This window comes from Leptidea sinapis, chromosome 19 (assembly GCF_905404315.1).
Source record: "Leptidea sinapis chromosome 19, ilLepSina1.1, whole genome shotgun sequence".
NCBI lineage: Eukaryota > Metazoa > Arthropoda > Insecta > Lepidoptera > Pieridae > Leptidea > Leptidea sinapis.
The window spans coordinates 9,845,533-9,866,539 of NC_066283.1; positions in this window are offsets into that span (position 1 = coordinate 9,845,533).

The following is a 21,007-nucleotide window of genomic DNA, read 5'->3' on the forward strand; positions in this document are numbered from 1 at the left end:
AAGTATGGTAACTACATTATGGGTTTCGTATCCCAGGTTCTCGAGGGTGCTGAGAACGATTTTGTGATCATTTTTCCAATCCAAGATGGCCGCCGCTCAAAAGTATGATAACTACATTATGGGTATCGAAACCCAGGTTCTCGAGGGTGCTGAGAACAATTTTGTGATAATTTTTCAAATCCAAGATCGCTGCCGCACATAAATATGATTTCAGCAATATGGATATCGTGTCCGAGGTTCTCGATGGTGAAGAAAACAATTTTGGGATCATTTTTAAATCCGAGATGGCCGCTGCTCAAAAGTATGATAACTAGATTATAGGTATCGTATCAGAGGTTCTCGAGGGTGCTGAGAACGATTTTGTGATCATTTTTCTAATCCAAGATGGCCGCCGCACAAAATTATGATTTCAGCAATATGGATATCGTACCCGAGGTTCTCGAGGGTGCAGAGAAAGATTTTGTGGTCAATTTTCAAATCCAAGATGGCTGCCGCTCAAAAGTATGATAACTACATTATGGGTATCGTATCAGAGGTTCTCAAGGGTGCTGAGAACGATCTTGTGATTATTTTTCAAATCCAAGATGGCCGCCGCACAAAATTATCATTTCAGCAATTTGGATATCGTACCCGAGATTCTCGAGGGTGCAGAGAACGATTTTGTGGACAGTTTTCAAATCCAAGATGGCCGCCGCTCAAAAGTATGATAACTACATTATGGGTATCGTATCCCAGGTTCTCGAGGGTGCTTAGAAGGATTTTGTGATCATTTTTCCAATCCAAAATGGCCGCGCTCAAAAGTATGATTACTACATTATGGGTATCGAAACCCAGGTTCTCGAGGGTGCTGAGAACAATTTTGTGATAATTTTACAAATCCAAGATGGCCGCCGCACAAAAATATGATTTCAGCAATATGGATATCGTGTCCGAGGTTCTCGAGGGTGAAGAAAACAATTTTGGGAACATTTTTAAATCCGAGATGGCCGCCACTCAAAAGTATGATAACTAGATTATGGGTATCGTATCAGAGGTTCTCGAGGGTACCGAGAACGATTTTGTGATCATTATTCAAATCCAAGATGGCCGCTGCACAAAATTATGATTTCAGCAATATGGATATCGTACCCGAGGTTCTCGAGGGTGCAGAGAAAGATTTTGTGGACAGTTTTCAAATCCAAGATGGCCGCCGCTCAAAAGTATGATAACTACATTATGGGTATCGAAACCCAGAATCTCGAGGGTGCTGAGAACAATTTTGTGATAATTTTTCAAATCCAAGATGGCCGCCGCACAAAAATAAGATTTCAGCAATATGGATATCGTGTCCGAGGTTCTCGAGGGTGAAGAAAACAATTTTGGGATCATTTTTAAATCCGAGATGGCTGCCGCTCAAAAGTATGATAACTAGATTATGGGTATCGTATCAGAGGTTCTCGAGGGTGCTGAGAACGATTTTGTGATCATTATTCAAAACCAAGATGGCCGCCGCACAAAATTATGACTTCAGCAATATGGATATCGTACCCGAGGTTCTCGAGGGTGCAGAGAAAGATTTTGTGGACAGTTTTCAAATCCAAGATGGCCGCCGCTCAAAATTATGTTTTCACCAATGTGGATATCGTGTCCGAGGTTCTCGAGGGTGCAGAAAACAATTTTGGGATCAGTTTTAAATCCGAGATGGCCACCGCTCAAAAGTATGATTACTAGATTATGGGTATCGTATCCTAGGTTCTCGAGAGTGCAGAGAAAGATTATGTGATCAGTTTTCAAATCCAAGATGGCCGCCGCTCAAAAGTATGATATCTTCATTATGGATATCGTATTAGAGGTTCTCGAGGGTGCTGAGAACGATTTTGTGATTATTTTTCAAATCCAAGATGGCCGCCGCACAAAATTATGATTTCAGCAATATGGATATCGTACCCGAGGTTCTCGAGGGTGCAGAGAACGATTTGGTGATCATTTTTCAAATCCAAGATGGCCGCCGCACAAAATTATCATTTCAGCAATTTGGATATCGTACCCGAGATTCTCGAGGTTGCAGAGAACGATTTTGTGGACAGTTTTCAAATCCAAGATGGCCGCCGCTCAAAAGTATGGTAACTACATTATGGGTATCGTATCCCAGGTTCTCGAGGGTGCTGAGAACTATTTTGTGATCATTTTTCCAATCTAAGATGGCCGCCGCTCAAAAGTATGATAACTACATTATGGGTATCGAAACCATGGTTCTCGAGGGTGCTGAGAACAATTTTGTGATAATTTTTCAAATCCAAGATGGCCGCCGCACGAAAATATGATTTCAGCAATATGGATATCGTGTCCGAGGTTCTCGAGGGTGAAGAAAACAATTTTGGGATCATTTTTAAATCCGAGATGGCCGCCGCACAAAATTATGATAAATACATTATGGGTATCGTATCCCAGGTTCTCGAGGGTGCAGAGAAAGATTCTGTGATCAGTTTTCAAATCCAAGATGGCCGCCGCACAAAATTATGATTTCAGCAATATGGATATCGTACCCGAGGTTCTCGAGGGTGCAGAGAACGATTTGGTGAACATTTTTCAAATCCAAGATGGCCGCCGCTCAAAAGTATGATAACTACATTATGGGTATCGTATCCGAGGTTCTCTAGAGTGCAGAAAACAATTTAAGGATCATTTTTAAATCCGAGATTGCCGCTGCTCAAAAGTATGATAACTAGATAATGGGTATCGTATCCTCGGTTCTCGAGGGTGCAGAGAAAGATTCTGTGATCAGTTTTCAAATCCAAGATGGCCGCCGCTCAAAAGTATGATAACAACATTAAGGATATCATATCAGAGATTCTCGAGGGTGCTGAGAACGATTTTGTAATCATTTTTCAAATCCAAGATGGCCGCCGCACAAAATTATGATTTCAGCAATGTGGATATCGTGTCCGAGATTCTCAAGGGTGCCGAGAACAATTCTGTGATCATTTTTCAAATCCAAGATGGCCGCCGCACAAAAATAAGATTTCAGCAATATGGATATCGTGTCCGAGGTTCTCGAGGGTGAAGAAAACAATTTTGGGATCATTTTTAAGTCCAAAATGGCCGCTGCTCAAAAATATGATAACTAGATTATGGGTATCGTATCCTATGTTCTCGAGGGTGCAGAGAAAGATTTGGTGATCATTTTTCAAATCCAAGATGGCCGCCGCACAAAATAATGATTTCAGCGATATGGATATCGTACTCGAGGTTCTCGAGGGTGCAGAGAACGATTTGGTGAACATTTTTCAAATCCAAGATGGCCGCCGCACAAAATTATGATTTCAGCAATATGGATATCGTACCCGAGGTTCTCGAGGGTGCAGAGAACGATTTGGTGAAAATTTTTCAAATCCAAGATGGCCGCCGCACAAAATTATGATTTCAGCGATATGGATATCGTACCCGAGGTTCTCGAGGGTGCAGAGAAAGATTTTGTGGTCAATTTTCAAATCCAAGATGGCCGCCGCTCATAAGTAAGATAAATACATTATGGGTATCGTATCCCAGGTTCTCGAGGGTGCTGAGAACGATTTTGTGATCATTTTTCTAATCCAAGATGGCCGCCGCACAAAATTATGATTTCAGCAATATGGATATCGTACCCGAGGTTCTCAAGGGTGCAGAGATCGATTTGGTGAACGTTTTTCAAATCCAAGATGGCCGCCGCACAAAATTATGATTTCAGCAATATGGATATCGTACCCGAGGTTCTCGAGGGTGCAGAGAACGATTTGGTGAACATTTTTCAAATCCAAGATGGCCGCCGCACAAAATTATGATTTCAGCGATATGGATATCGTACCCGAGGTTCTCGAGGGTGCAGAGAAAGATTTTGTGGTCAATTTTCAAATCCAAGATGGCCGCCGCTCAAAAGTATGATATTTACATTATGGGTATCGTATCCCAGGTTCTTGAGGGTGCTGAGAAAAATTTTGTGATCATTTTTAAATACAAGATGGCCGCCGCACAAAATTATGATTTCAGCAATATGGATATCGTACCCGAGGTTCTCGAGGGTGCAGAGAAAGATTTTGTGGTCAGTTTTCAAATCCAAGATGGCCGCCGCTCAAAAGTATGATAACTACATTATGGGTATCGTATCCCAGTTTCTCGAGGAAGCTGAGAACAATTTTGTGATCATATTTCAAATCCAAGATGGCCGTCGCACAAAATTATGATAACTAGATTATGGGTATCGTATCCTAGGTTCTCGAGGGTGCAGAGAAAGATTTTGTGATCAGTTTTCAAATACAAGATGGCAGCCTCTCAAAAGTATGATAACTACATTATCGGTCTCGTATCCGAGGTTCTCGAGGGTGCTGAGATCGATTTTGTTATCAATTTTCTAATCCAAGATGGCCGCCGCACAAAATTATGTTTTCACCAATGTGGATATCGTATCAGAGGTTCTCGAGGGTGCTGAGAACGATTTTGTGATCATTTTTCTAATCCAAGATGGCCGCCGCACAAAATTATGATAACTACATTATGGGTATCGAAACCCAGGTTCTCGAGGGTGCTGATAACAATTTTGTGATAATTTTTCAAATCCAAGATGGCCGCCGCACAAAAATATGATTTCAGCAATATGGATATCGTGTCCGTGGTTCTGGAGGGTGAAGAAAACAATTTTGGGATCATTTTTAAATCCGAGATGGCCGCCGCTCAAAATTATGATAACAAGATTATGGGTATCGTATCAGAGGTTCTCGAGGGTGCTGAGAACGATTTTGTGATCATTATTCAAAACCAAGATGGCCGCAGCACTAAATTATGATTTCAGCAATATGGATATCGTGTCCGTGGTTCTCGAGGGTGAAGAAAACAATTTTGGGATCATTTTTAAATACGAGATGGCCGCCACTCAAAAGTATGATAACTACACTATGGGTATCGTATCAGAGGTTCTCGAGGGTGCACAGAAAGATTTTGTGGACAGTTTTCAAATCCAAGATGGCCGCCGCTCAAAATTATGTTTTCACCAATGTGGATATCGTGTCTGAGGTTCACGAGTGTGCAGAAAACAATTTTGGGATCAGTTTTAAATCCGAGATGGCCACCGCTCAAAAGTATGATTTCAGCAATATGGATATCGTGTCCGTGGTTCTCGAGGGTGAAGAAAACAATTCTGGGATCATTTTTAAATCTGAGATGGCCGCCGCTCAAAAATATGATAACTAGATTATGGGTATCGTATCAGAGGTTCTCGAGGGTGCTGAGAACGATTTTGTGATCATTATTCAAAACCAAGATGGCCGCAGCACTAAATTATGATTTCAGCAATATGGATATCGTACCCGAGGTTCTCGAGGGTGCACAGAAAGATTTTGTGGACAGTTTTCAAATCCAAGATGGCCGCCGCTCAAAATTATGTTTTCACCAATGTGGATATCGTGTCTGAGGTTCACGAGGGTGCAGAAAACAATTTTTGGATCAGTTTTAAATCCGAGATGGCCACCGCTCAAAAGTATAATTACTAGATTAAGGGTATCGTATCCTAGGTTCTCGAGGGTGCAGAGAAAGATTATGTGATCAGATTTCAAATCCAAGATGGCCGCCGCTCAAAAGTATTATATCTTCATTATGGATATCGTGTCCGTGGTTCTCGAGGGTGAAGAAAACAATTTTGGGATCATTTTTAAATCCGAGATGGCCGCCGCTCAAAAGAATGATAACTAGATTATGGGTATCGTATCAGAGGTTCTCGAGGGTGCTGAGCACGATTTTGTGATCAGTTTTGAAATCCAAGAGGGCTGCCGCAAACAGTAATATTTTCAGCAATATGGATATCATGTCTGAGGTTCACGAGGGTGCAAAAATTAATTTGGAATCATTTTTAAAGCCAAGATGGCCGCCGTGCAAGACTATGTTAACAAAAATATGGGTATCGCGTCCGAGGTTCTCGAGAGAGCACAGAACGATTTTGTGATCATTTTTGAAATCCAAGATGGCCGCCGATCAAAATTATTATAACTACATTATGGGTATCGTATCCGAGGAACTCGAGGGTGCAGAGAACGATTTTGTGATCATTTTTCAAATCGAAGACGGCCGCCGCTCAAAAGTATGATTACTACATTATGGGTATTGAATCAGAGGTTCTCGAGGGTGCTGAGAACGGTTTTGTGATCATTTTTCAAATCCAAGATGGCCGCCGCTCAAAAGTATGATAACTACATTATGGGTATCGTATCAGAGGTTCTCAAGGGTGCTGAGAACGATCTTGTGATTATTTTTCAAATCCAAGATGGCCGCCACACAAAATTATGATTTCAGCTATATGGATATCGTACCCGAGGTTCTCGAGGGTGCAGAGAACGATTTGGTGATCATTTTTCAAATCCAAGATGGCCGCCGCACAAAATTATCATTTCAGCAATTTGGATATCGTACCCGAGATTCTCGAGGGTGCAGAGAACGATTTTGTAGACAGTTTTCAAATCCAAGATGGCCGCCGCTCATAGTATGATAACTACATTATGGGTATCGTATCCCAGGTTCTCGAGGGTGCTGAGAAGGATTTTGTGATCATTTTTCCAATCCAAAATGGCCGCCGCTCAAAAGTATGATAACTACATTATGGGTATCGAAACCCAGGTTCTCGAGGGTGCTGAGAACAATTTTGTGATAATTTTTCAAATCCAAGATGGCCGCCGCACAAAAATATGATTTCAGCAATATGGATATCGTGTCCGAGGTTCTCGAGGGTGAAGAAAACAATTTTGGGAACATTTTTAAATCCGAGATGGCCGCCACTCAAAAGTATGATAACTAGATTATGGGTATCGTATCAGAGGTTCTCGAGGGTGCTGAGAACGATTTTGTGATCATTATTCAAATCCGAGATGGCCGCTGCACAAAATTATGATTTCAGCAATATGGATATCGTACCCGAGGTTCTCGAGGGTGCAGAGAAAGATTTTGTGGACAGTTTTCAAATCCAAGATGGCCGCCGCTCAAAAGTATGATAAATACATTATGGGTATCATATCCCAGGTTCTCGAGGGTGCTGAGAACGATTTCGTGTTCATTTTTCTAATCCAAGATGGCCGCCGCACAAAAATATGATTTCAGCAATATGGATATCGTGTCCGAGGTTCTCGAGGGTGAAGAAAACAATTTTGGGAACATTTTTAAATCCGAGATGGCCGCCACTCAAAAGTATGATAACTAGAATATGGATATAGTATCCCAGGTTCTCGAGGGTGCTGAGAACGATTTTGTGATCATTATTCAAATCCAAGATGGCCGCTACACAAAATTATGATTTCAGCTATATGTATATCGTACCCGAGGTTCTCGAGGGTGCAGAGAAAGATTTTGTGGACAGTTTTCAAATCCAAGATGGCCGCCGCTCAAAAGTATGATTACTACATTATGGGTATCGAAACCCAGAATCTCGAGGGTGCTGAGAACAATTTTGTGATAATTTTTCAAATCCAAGATGGCCGCCGCACAAAAATATGATTTCAGCAATATGGATATCGTGTCCGTGGTTCTCGAGGGTGAAGAAAACAATTTTGGGATCATTTTTAAATCCGAGATGGCCGCCGCTCAAAAGTATGATAACTAGATTATGGGTATCGTATCAGAGGTTCTCGAGGGTGCTGAGAACGATTTTGTGATCATTATTCAAAACCAAGATGGCCGCCGCACAAAATTATGACTTCAGCAATATGGATATCGTACCCGAGGTTCTCGAGGGTGCAGAGAAAGATTTTGTTGACAGTTTTCAAATCCAAGATGGCCGCCGCTCAAAATTATGTTTTCACCAATATGGATATCGTGTCCGAGGTTCTCGAGGGTGCAGAAAACAATTTTGGGATCAGTTTTAAATCCGAGATGGCCACCGCTCAAAAGTATGATTACTAGATTATGGGTATCGTATCCTAGGTTCTCGAGAGTGCAGAGAAAGATTATGTGATCAGTTTTCAAATCCAAGATGGCCGCCGCTCAAAAGTATGATATCTTCATTATGGATATCAATTCAGAGGTTCTCGAGGGTGCTGAGAACGATTTTGTGATTATTTTTCAAATCCAAGATGGCCGCCGCACAAAATTATGATTTCAGCAATATGGATATCGTACCCGAGGTTCTCGAGGGTGCAGAGAACGATTTGGTGAACATTTTTCAAATCCAAGATGGCCGCCGCTCAAAATTATGTTTTCAGAAATATGGATATCGTACCCGAGCTTCTCGAGGGTGCAAAGAACGATTTTGTGATCATTTTTCAAATCCAAGATGGCCGCCGCTCAAAAGTATGATAACTACATTATGGGTATCGTATCCGAGGTTCTCTAGAGTGCAGAAAACAATTTTGGGATCATTTTTAAATTTGAGATTGCTGCTGCTCAAAAGTATGATAACTAGATAATGGGTATCGTATCCTCGGTTCTCGAGGGTGCAGAGAAAGATTCTGTGATCAGTTTTCAAATCCAAGATGGCCGCCGCTCAAAAATATGATAACAACATTAAGAATATCATATCAGAGATTCTCGAGGGTGCTGAGAACGATTTTGTAATCATTTTTCAAATCCAAGATGGCCGCCGCACAAAATTATGATTTCAGCAATATGGATATCGTGTCCGAGATTCTCAAGGGTGCCGAGAACAATTCTGTGATCATTTTTGAAATCCAAGAGGGCTGCCGCAAACAATAATGTTTTCAGCAATATGGATATCGTGTCTGAGGTTCTCGAGGGTGCAGAAAATAATTTTGGGATCATTTTTAAGTCCAAAATGGCCGCTGCTCAAAAATATGATAACTAGATTATGGGTTTCGTATCCTATGTTCTCGAGGGTGCAGAGAAAGATTTGGTGATCATTTTTCAAATCCAAGATGGCCGCCGCACAAAATTATGATTTCAGCAATATGGATATCGTACCCGAGATTCTCGAGGGTGCAGAGAACGATTTGGTGAACATTTTTCAAATCCAACATGGCCGCCGCACAAAATTATGATTTCAGCAATATGGATGTCGTACCCGAGGTTCTCGAGGGTGCAGAGAACGATTTGGTGAACATTTTTCAAATCCAAGATGGCCGCCGCACAAAATTATGATTTCAGCGATATGGATATCGAACCCGAGGTTCTCGAGGGTGCAGAGAAAGATTTTGTGGTCAATTTTCAAATCCAAGATGGCCGCCGCTCAAAAGTATGATAACTACATTATGGGTATCGTATCCCAGGTTCTTGAGGGTGCTGAGAAAAATTTTGTGATCATTTTTAAATACAAGATGGCTGCCGCACAAAATTATGATTTCAGCAATATGGATATCGTACCCGAGGTTCTCGAGGGTGCAGAGAAAGATTTTGTGATCAGTTTTCAAATACAAGATGGCCGCCTCTCAAAAGTATGATAACTACATTATCGGTCTCGTATCCGAGGTTCTCGAGGGTGCTGAGATCGATTTTGTGATCAATTTTCTAATCCAAGATGGCCGCCGCACAAAATTATGTTTTCACCAATGTGGATATCGTGTCCGAGGTTCTCGAGGGTGCAGAAAACAATTTTGGGATCAGTTTTAAATCCGAGATGGCCACCGCTCCAAAGTATTATAATTAGATAATGGGTATCGTATCCTAGGTTCTCGAGGGTGCAGAGAAAGATTATGTGATCAGTTTTCAAATCCAAGATGGCCGCCGCTCAAAAGTATGATATCTTCATTATGGATATCGTATCAGAGGTTCTCAAGGGTGCTGAGTACGATTTTGTGATTATTTTTCAAATCCAAGATGGCCGCCACACAAAATTATGATTTCAGCTAAAAGGATATCGTAACCGAGGTTCTCGAGCGTGCAGAGAACGATTTGGTGATCATTTTTCAAATCCAAGATGGCCGCCACTCAAAAGAATGATAACTACATTATGGGTATCGTATCCCAGGTTCTCGAGGGTGCTGAGAACGATTTTGTGATCATTTTTCCAATCCAAGATGGCCGCCGCTCAAAAGTATGATAACTACATTATGGGTATCGAAACCCAGGTTCTCGAGGGTGCTGAGAACAATTTTGTGATAATTTTTCAAATCCAAGATGGCCGCCGCACAAAAATATGATTTCAGCAATATGGATATCGTGACCGAGGTTCTCGAGGGTGAAGAAAACAATTTTGGGATCATTTTTAAATACGAGATGGCCGCCACTCAAAAGTATGATAACTACATTATGGGTATCGTATCAGAGGTTCTCAAGGGTGCTGAGAACGATTTTGTGATCATTATTCAAAACCAAGATGGCCGCAGCACTAAATTATCATTTCAGCAATTTGGATATCGTACCCGAGATTCTCGAGGGTGCAGAGGACCATTTTGTGTACAGTTTTAATATCCAAGAAGGCCGCCGCTCAAAAGTATGATAACTACATTATGGGTATCGTATCCCAGGTTCTCGAGGGTGCTGAGAACGATTTTGTGAACATTTTTCCAATCCACGATGGCCGCCGCACAAAATTATGTTTTCACCAATGTGGATATCGTGTACGAGGTTCTTGAGGGTGCAGAAAACAATTTTGGGATCATTTTTAAATCCGAGATGGCCGTCGCTCAAAATTATGATAACTAGATTATGGGTATCGTATCCTAGGTTCTGTAGGGTGCAAAGAAAGATTTTGTGATCAGTTTTCAAACACAAGATGGCCGCCGCTCAAAAGTATGATAACTACATCATTGGTATCGTATACGAGGTTCTCGAGGGTGCTGAGAACGATTTCGTGATCATTTTTCTAATCGAAGATGGCCGCCGCACAAAATTATGTTTTCACCAATGTGGATATCGTGTCCGAGGTTCTTGAGGGTGCAGAATACAATTTTGGGATCATTTTTAAATCCGAGATGGCCGCCGCTCAAAAGTATGATAACTAGATTATGGGTATCGTATCCTAGGTTCTCGAGGGTGCAAAGAAAGATTATGTGATCAGTTTTCAAATCCAAGATGGCAGCCGCTCAAAAGTATGATAACTAGATTATGGGTATCGTATCCTAGGTTCTCGAGGGTGCTGAGAACGATTTTGTAATCATTTTTCAAATCCAAGATGGCCGCCGCACAAAATTATGATTTCAGCAATATGGATATCGTGTCCGAGATTCTCAAGGGTGCCGAGAACAATTCTGTGATCATTTTTGAAATCCAAGAGGGCTGCCGGAAACAATAATGTTTTCAGCAATATGGATATCGTGTCTGAGGTTCTCGAGGGTGCAGAAAATAATTTTGGGATCATTTTTAAGTCCAAAATGGCCGCTGCTCAAAAATATGATAACTAGATTATGGGTTTCGTATCCTATGTTCTCGAGGGTGCAGAGAAAGATTTGGTGATCATTTTTCAAATCCAAGATGGCCGCCGCACAAAATAATGATTTCAGCGATATGGATATCGTACCCGAGGCTCTCAATGTGCAGAGAAAGATTTTGTGGTCAATTTTCAAATCCAAGATGGCCGCCGCTCAAAAGTAAGATAAATACATTATGGGTATCGTATCCCAGGTTCTCGAGGGTGTTGAGAACGATTTTGTGATCATTTTTCTAATCCAAGATGGCCGCCGCACAAAATTATGATTTCAGCAATATGGATATCGTACCCGAGATTCTCGAGGGTGCAAAGAACGATTTTGTGATCATTTTTCAAATCCAAGATGGCCGCCGCTCAAAAGTATGATAACTACATTATGGGTATCGTATCCGAGGTTCTCTAGAGTGCAGAAAACAATTTTGGGATCATTTTTAAATACAAGATGGCTGCCGCACAAAATTATGATTTCAGCAATATGGATATCGTACCCGAGGTTCTCGAGGGTGCAGAGAAAGATTTTGTGGTCAGTTTTCAAATCCAAGATGGCCGCCGCTCAAAAGTATGATAACTACATTATGGGTATCGTATCCCAGGTTCTCGAGGAAGCTGAGAACAATTTTTTGATCATATTTCAAATCCAAGATGGCCGCCGCACAAAATTATGATAACTAGATTATGGGTATCGTATCCTAGGTTCTCGAGGGTGCAGAGAAAGATTTTGTGATCAGTTTTCAAATACAAGATGGCCGCCTCTCAAAAGTATGATAACTACATTATCGGTCTCGTATCCGAGGTTCTCGAGGGTGCTGAGATCGATTTTGTGATCAATTTTCTAATCCAAGATGGCCGCCGCACAAAATTATGTTTTCACCAATGTGGATATCGTGTCCGAGTTTCTCGAGGGTGCAGAAAACAATTTTGGGATCAGTTTTAAATCCGAGATGGCCACCGCTCCAAAGTATTATAACTAGATAATGGGTATCGTATCCTAGGTTCTCGAGGGTGCAGAGAAAGATTATGTGATCAGTTTTCAAATCCAAGATGGCCGCCGCTCAAAAGTATGATATCTTCATTATGGATATCGTATCAGAGGTTCTCAAGGGTGCTGAGTACGATTTTGTGATTATTTTTCAAATCCAAGATGGCCGCCACACAAAATTATGATTTCAGCTAAAAGGATATCGTAACCGAGGTTCTCGAGGGTGCAGAGAACGATTTGGTGATCATTTTTCAAATCCAAGATGGCCGCCACTCAAAAGAATGATAACTACATTATGGGTATCGTATCCCAAGTTCTCGAGGGTGCTGAGAACGATTTTGTGATCATTTTTCCAATCCAAGATGGCCGCCGCTCAAAAGTATGATAACTACATTATGGGTATCGAAACCCAGGTTCTCGAGGGTGCTGAGAACAATTTTGTGATAATTTTTCAAATCCAAGATGGCCGCCGCACAAAAATATGATTTCAGCAATATGGATATCGTGACCGAGGTTCTCGAGGGTGAAGAAAACAATTTTGGGATCATTTTTAAATACGAGATGGCCGCCACTCAAAAGTATGATAACTACATTATGGGTATCGTATCAGAGGTTCTCAAGGGTGCTGAGAACGATTTTGTGATCATTATTCAAAACCAAGATGGCCGCAGCACTAAATTATCATTTCAGCAATTTGGATATCGTACCCGAGATTCTCGAGGGTGCAGAGGACGATTTTGTGTACAGTTTTAAAATCCAAGAAGGCCGCCGCTCAAAAGTATGATAACTACATTATGGGTATCGTATCCCAGGTTCTCGAGGGTGCTGAGGACGATTTTGTGATCATTTGTCCAATCCACGATGGCCGCCGCACAAAATTATGTTTTCACCAATGTGGATATCGTGTACGAGGTTCTTGAGGGTGCAGAAAACAATTTTGGGATCATTTTTAAATCCGAGATGGCCGTCGCTCAAAATTATGATAACTAGATTATGGGTATCGTATCCTAGGTTCTGTAGGGTGCAAAGAAAGATTTTGTGATCAGTTTTCAAACACAAGATGGCCGCCGCTCAAAAGTATGATAACTACATCATTGGTATCGTATACGAGGTTCTCGAGGGTGCTGAGAACGATTTCGTGATCATTTTTCTAATCGAAGATGGCCGCCGCACAAAATTATGTTTTCACCAATGTGGATATCGTGTCCGAGGTTCTTGAGGGTGCAGAATACAATTTTGGGATCATTTTTAAATCCGAGATGGCCGCCGCTCAAAAGTATGATAACTAGATTATGGGTATCGTATCCTAGGTTCTCGAGGGTGCAAAGAAAGATTATGTGATCAGTTTTCAAATCCAAGATGGCAGCCGCTCAAAAGTATGATAACTACATAATGGATATCGTATCAGAGGTTCTCGGGTGTGCTGAGAACCATTTTGTGATCATTTTTCAAATCCAAGATGGCCGCCGCACAAAAATATGATTTCAGCAATATGGATATCGTGTCCGAGGTTCTCGAGGGTGAAGAAAACAATTTTGTGATCATTTTTCAAATCCAAGATGGCCGCCGCTCAAAAGTTTGATAACTACATTATGGGTATCGTACCTGAGGTTCTCTAGGGTGCTGAGAACAATTTTGAGATCATTTTTCAAATCCAAGATGGCCGCCGCTCAAAAGTATGATAACTACATTATGGGTATCGTACCTGAGGTTCTCTAGGGTGCTGAGAACAATTTTGAGATCATTTTTCTAATCCAAGATGGCCGCCGCACAAAAATATGATTTCAGCAATATGGATATCGTGTCCGAGGTTCTCGAGGGTGAAGAAAACAATTTTGGGATCATTTTTAAATCCGAGATGGCCGCCGCACAAAATTATGAAAAATACATTATGGGTATCGTATCCCAGGTTCTCGAGGGTGCTGAGAAAGATTCTGTGATCAGTTTTCAAATCCAAGGTGGCCGCCGCACAAAATTATGATTTCAGCAATATGGATATCGTACCCGAGGTTCTCGAGGGTGCAGAGAACGATTTGGTGAACATTTTTCAAATCCAAGATGGCCGCCGCACAAAATTATGTTTTCAGCAATATGGATATCGTGTCCGAGATTCTCAAGGGTGCCGAGAACAATTCTGTGATCATTTTTGAAATCCAAGAGGGCTGCCGCAAACAATAATGTTTTCAGCAATGTGGATATCGTGTACGAGGTTCTCGAGGTTGCAGAAAACAATTTTGGGATCAGTTTTAAATCCGAGATGGCCACCGCTCAAAAGTATGATTACTAGATTATGGGTATCGTATCCTAGGTTCTCGAGGGTGCAGAGAAAGATTATGTGATCAGTTTTCAAATCCATGATGGCCGCCGCTCAAAAGTATGATATCTTCATTATGGATATCGTATCAGAGGTTCTCAAGGGTGCTGAGAACGATTTTGTGATTATTTTTCAAATCCAAGATGGCCGCCACACAAAATTATGATTTCAGCTAAAAGGATATCGTACCCGAGGTTCTCGAGGGTGCAGAGAACGATTTGGTGATCATTTTTCAAATCCAAGATGGCCGCCGCACAAAATTATCATTTCAGCAATTTGGATATCGTACCCGAGATTCTCGAGGGTGCAGAGAACGATTTTGTGGACAGTTTTCAAATCCAAGATGGCCGCCACTCAAAAGAATGATAACAACATTATGGGTATCGTATCCCAGGTTCTCGAGGGTGCTGAGAACGATTTTGTGATCATTTTTCCAATCCAAGATGGCCGCCGCTCAAAAGTATGATAACTACATTATGGGTATCGAAACCCAGGTTCTCGAGGGTGCTGAGAACAATTTTGTGATAATTTTTCAAATCCAAGATGGCCGCCGCACAAAAATATGATGTCAGCAATATGGATATCGTGTCCGAGGTTCTCGAGGGTGAAGAAAACAATTTTGGGATCATTTTTAAATCCGAGATGGCCGCCGCTCAAAAGTATGATAACTAGATTATGGGTATCGTATCAGAGGTTCTCGAGGGTGCTGAGAACGATTTTGTGATCATTATTCAAAACCAAGATGGCCGCAGCACTAAATTATGATTTCAGCAATATGGATATCGTACCCGAGGTTCTCGAGAGTGCACAGAAAGATTTTGTGGACAGTTTTCAAATCCAAGATGGCCGCCGCTCAAAATTATGTTTTCACCAATGTGGATATCGTGTCTGAGGTTCACGAGGGTGCAGAAAACAATTTTGGGATCAGTTTTAAATCCGAGATGGCCACCGCTCAAAAATATGATTTCAGCAATATGGATATCGTGTCCGTGGTTCTCGAGGGTGAAGAAAACAATTTTGGGATCATTTTTAAATCCGAGATGGCCGCCGCTCAAAAGTATGATAACTAGATTATGGGTATCGTATCAGAGGTTCTCGAGGGTGCTGAGAACGATTTTGTGATCATTATTCAAAACCAAGATGGCCGCAGCACTAAATTATGATTTCAGCAATATGGATATCGTACCCGAGGTTCTCGAGAGTGCACAGAAAGATTTTGTGGACAGTTTTCAAATCCAAGATGGCCGCCGCTCAAAATTATGTTTTCACCAATGTGGATATCGTGTCTGAGGTTCACGAGGGTGCAGAAAACAATTTTGGGATCAGTTTTAAATCCGAGATGGCCACCGCTCAAAAGTATGATTACTAGATTAAGGGTATCGTATCCTAGGTTCTCGAGGGTGCAGAGAAAGATTATGTGATCAGTTTTCAAATCCAAGATGGCCGCCGCTCAAAAGTATGATATCTTCATTATGGATATCGTATCCCAGGTTCTCGAGGGTGCTGAGAACGATTTTGTGATCATTTTTCCAATCAAAGATGGCCGCCGCTCAAAAATATGATAACTTCATTATGGGTATCGAAACCCAGGTTCTCGAGGTTTCTGAGAACAATTTTGTGATAATTTTTCAAATCCAAGATGGCCGCCGCACAAAAATATGATTTCAGCAATATGGATATCATGTCCGTGGTTCTCGAGGGTGAAGAAAACACGTTTGGGATCATTTTTAAATCCAAGATGGCCGCCCCTCAAAAGTATGATAACTAGATTATGGGTATCGTATCAGAGGTTCTCGAGGGTGCTGAGAAGGATTTTGTGATCATTATTCAAAACCAAGATTGCCGCCGCACAAAATTATGATTTCAGCAATATGGATATCGTACCCGAGGTTCTCGAGGGTGCAGAGAAAGATTTTGTGGACAGTTTTCAAATCCAAGATGGCCGCCGCTCAAAATTATGTTTTCACCAATGTGGATATCGTGTCCGAGGTTCACGAGGGTGCAGAAAACAATTTTGGGATCAGTTTTAAATCCGAGATGGCCACCGCTCAAAAGTATGATTACTAGATTAAGGGTATCGTATCCTAGGTTCTCGAGGGTGCTGAGAACGATTTTGTGATCATTATTCAAATCCAAGATGGCCGCCGCACAAAATAATGATTTCAGAAATATGGATATCGTACCCGAGGTTCTCGAGGGTGCAGCGAAAGATTTTGAGGACAGTTTTCAAATCCAAGATGGCCGCCGCTCAAAAGTATGATAAATACATTATGGGTATCGTATCCCAGGTTCTCGAGGGTGCTGAGAACGATTTTGTGATCATTTTTCTAATCCAAGATGGCCGCCGCACAAAATTATGATAACTACATTATGGGTATCGAAACCCATGTTCTCGAGGGTGCTGAGAACAATTTTGTGATAATTTTTCAAATCCAAGATGGCCGCCGCACAAAAATATGATTTCAGCAATATGGATATCGTGTCCGGGGTTCTCGAGGGTGAAGAAAACAATTTTGGGATCATTTTTAAATCCGAGATGGCCGCCGCTCAAAAGTATGATAACTAGATTATGGGTATCGTATCAGAGGTTCTCGAGGGTGCTGAGCACGATTTTGTGATCAGTTTTGAAATCCAAGAGGGCTGCCGCAAACAGTAATATTTTCAGCAATATTGATATCTTGTCTGAGGTTCACGAGGGTGCAAAAATTAATTTGGAATCATTTTTAAAGCCGAGATGGCCGCCGTGCAAGACTATGTTAACAAAAATATGGGTATCGCATCCGAGGTTCTCGAGAGTGCACAGAACGATTTTGTGATCATTTTTGAAATCCAAGATGGCCGCCGCTCAAAATTATGATAACTACATTATGGGTATCGTATCCGAGGTTCTCGAGGGTGCAGAGAACAATTCTGTGATCATTTTTGAAATCCAAGAGGGCTGCCGCAAACTATAATGTTTTCAGCAATATGGATATCGTGTCAGAGGTTCTCGATTGTTCAAAAATTATTTTGGGATCATTTTTAAATCCGAGATGGCCGCCGTGCAAGATTATGATCACAAAAATATGGGTATCGCATCCGAGGTTCTCGAGAGTGCACAGAACGATTTTGTGATCATTTTTGAAATCCAAGATGGCCGCCGATCAAAATTATTATAACTACATTATGGGTATCGTATCCGAGGTTCTCTAGAGTGCAGAAAACAATATTGGGATCATTTTTAAATCCGAGATGGCCGCCGCTCGAAATTATGATAACTACATCATTGGTATCGTATACGAGGTTCTCGAGTAGCTGAGAACGATTTTGTGATCATTTTTCTAATCCAAGATGGCCGCCGCACAAAATTATGTTTTCACCAATGCGGATATCGTGTCCGAGGTTCTTGAGGGTGCAGAATACAATTTTGGGATCATTTTTAAATCCGAGATGGCCGCCGCTCAAAAGTATGATAACTAGATTATGGGTATCGTATCCTAGGTTCTCGAGGGTGCAAAGAAAGATTATGTGATCAGTTTTCAAATCCAAGATGGCCGCCGCTCAAAAGTATGATAACTACATAATGGATATCGTATCAGAGGTTCTCGAGTGTGCTGAGAACGATTTTGTGATCATTTTTCAAATCCAAGATGGCCGCCGCACAAAATTATGATTTCAGCAATATGGATATCGTACCCGAGGTTCTCGAGGGTGCAGAGAACGATTTTGTGATCATTTTTCAAATCGAAGACGGCCGCCGCTCAAAAGTATGATTACTACATTATGGGTATTGAATCAGAGGTTCTTGAGGGTGCTGAGAACGATTTTGTGATCATTTTTCAAATCCAAGATGGCCGCCGCACAAAATTATGATTTCAGCAATATGGATATCATACCCGAGTTTCTCGAGAGTGCAGGGAACGATTTTGTTATCATTTTTCAAATCCATGTTGGCCGCCGCACAAAATTATGATTTCAGCAATTTGGATATCGAACCCGAGCTTCTCGAGGGTCCAGAGAAAGATTTTGTAGTCAGTTTTCAAATCCAAGATGGCCACCGCTCAAAAGTATGATAACTACATTATGGGTATCGTATCCGAGGCTCTCGAGAGTGCAGAAAACAATTTTGGTATCATTTTTAAATCCGAAATGGCCGCCGCTCAAAAGTATGATAACTAGATTATGGGTATCGTATCCTTGGTTCACGAGGGTGCAGAGAAAGATTATGTGATCAGTTTTCAAATCCAAGATGGCCGCCGCTCAAAAGTATGATATCTTCATTATGGATATCGTATCAGAGGTTCTCAAGGGTGCTGAGAACGATTTTGTGATTATTTTTCAAATCCAAGATGGCCGCCACACAAAATTATGACTTCAGCTATAAGGATATCGTACCCGAGGTTCTCGAGGGTGCAGAGAACGATTTGGTGATCATTTTTCAAATCCAAGATGGCCGCCGCACAAAATTATCATTTCAGCAATTTGGATATCGTACCCGAGATTCTCGAGGGTGCAGAGAACGATTTTGTGGACAGTTTTCAAATCCAAGATGGCCGCCACTCAAAAGAATGATAACTACATTATGGGTATCGTATCCCAGGTTCTCGAGGGTGCTGAGAACGATTTTGTGATCATTTTTCCAATACAAGATGGCCGCCGCTCAAAAGTATGATATCTACATTATGGGTATCGAAACCCAGGTTCTCGAGGGTGCTGAGAACAATTTTGTGATAATTTTTCAAATCCAAGATGGCCGCCGCACAAAAATGTGATTTCAGCAATATGGATATCGTGTCCGAGGTTCTCGAGGGTGAAGAAAACAATTTTAGGATCATTTTTAAATACGAGACGGCCGCCGCTCAAAAGTATGATTACTACATTATGGGTATTGAATCAGAGGTTCTCGAAGGTGCTGAGAACGATTTTGTGATCATTTTTCAAATCCAAGATGGCCGCCGCACAAAATTATGATTTCAGCAATATGGATATCATACCCGAGGTTCTCGAGGGTGCAGAGAACGATTTGGTGATCATTTTTCAAATCCAAGATGGCTGCCGCACAAAATTATGATTTCAGCAATTTGGATATCGAACCCGAGCTTCTCGAGGGTCCAGAGAAAGATTTTGTAGTCAGTTTTCAAATCCAAGATGGCCACCGCTCAAAAGTATGATAACTACATTATGGGTATCGTATCCGAGGCTCTCGAGAGTGCAGAAAACAATTTTGGTATCATTTTTAAATCCGAAATGGCCGCCGCTCAAAAGTATGATAACTAGATTATGGGTATCGTATCCTTGGTTCACGAGGGTGCAGAGAAAGATTATGTGATCAGTTTTCAAATCCAAGATGGCCGCCGCTCAAAAGTATGATATCTTCATTATGGATATCGTATCAGAGGTTCTCAAGGGTGCTGAGAACGATTTTGTGATTATTTTTCAAATCCAAGATGGCCGCCACACAAAATTATGACTTCAGCTATAAGGATATCGTACCCGAGGTTCTCGAGGGTGCAGAGAACGATTTGGTGATTATTTTTCAAATCCAAGATGGCCGCCGCACAAAATTATCATTTCAGCAATTTGGATATCGTACCCGAGATTCTCGAGGGTGCAGAGAACGATTTTGTGGACAGTTTTCAAATCCAAGATGGCCGCCACTCAAAAGAATGATAACTACATTATGGGTATCGTATCCCAGGTTCTCGAGGGTGCTGAGAACGATTTTGTGATCATTTTTCCAATACAAGATGGCCGCCGCTCAAAAGTATGATATCTACATTATGGGTATCGAAACCCAGGTTCTCGAGGGTGCTGAGAACAATTTTGTGATAATTTTTCAAATCCAAGATGGCCGCCGCACAAAAATGTGATTTCAGCAATATGGATATCGTGTCCGAGGTTCTCGAGGGTGAAGAAAACAATTTTAGGATCATTTTTAAATACGAGATGGCCGCCACTCAAAAGTATGATAACTAGATTATGGGTATCGTATCAGAGGTTCTCGAGGGTGCTGAGAACGATTTTGTGATCATTATTCAAATCCAAGATGGCCGCCGCACAAAATAATGATTTCAACAATATGGATATCGTACCCGAGGTTCTCGAGGGTGCAGAGAAAGATTTTGTGGACAGTTTTCAAATCCAAGATGGCCGCCGCTCAAAAGAATGATAAATACATTATGGGTATCGTATCCCAGGTTCTCGAGTATGCTGAGAACGATTTTGTGATCATTTTTCTAATTCAAGATGGCCGCCGCACAAAATTATGATAACTACATTATGGGTATCGAAACCCAGGTTCTCGAGGGTGCTGAGAACAGTTTTGTGATAATTTTTCAAATCCAAGATGGCCGCCGCACAAAAATATGATTTCAGCAATATGGATATCGTGTCCGTGGTTCTCGAGGGTGAAGAAAACAATTTT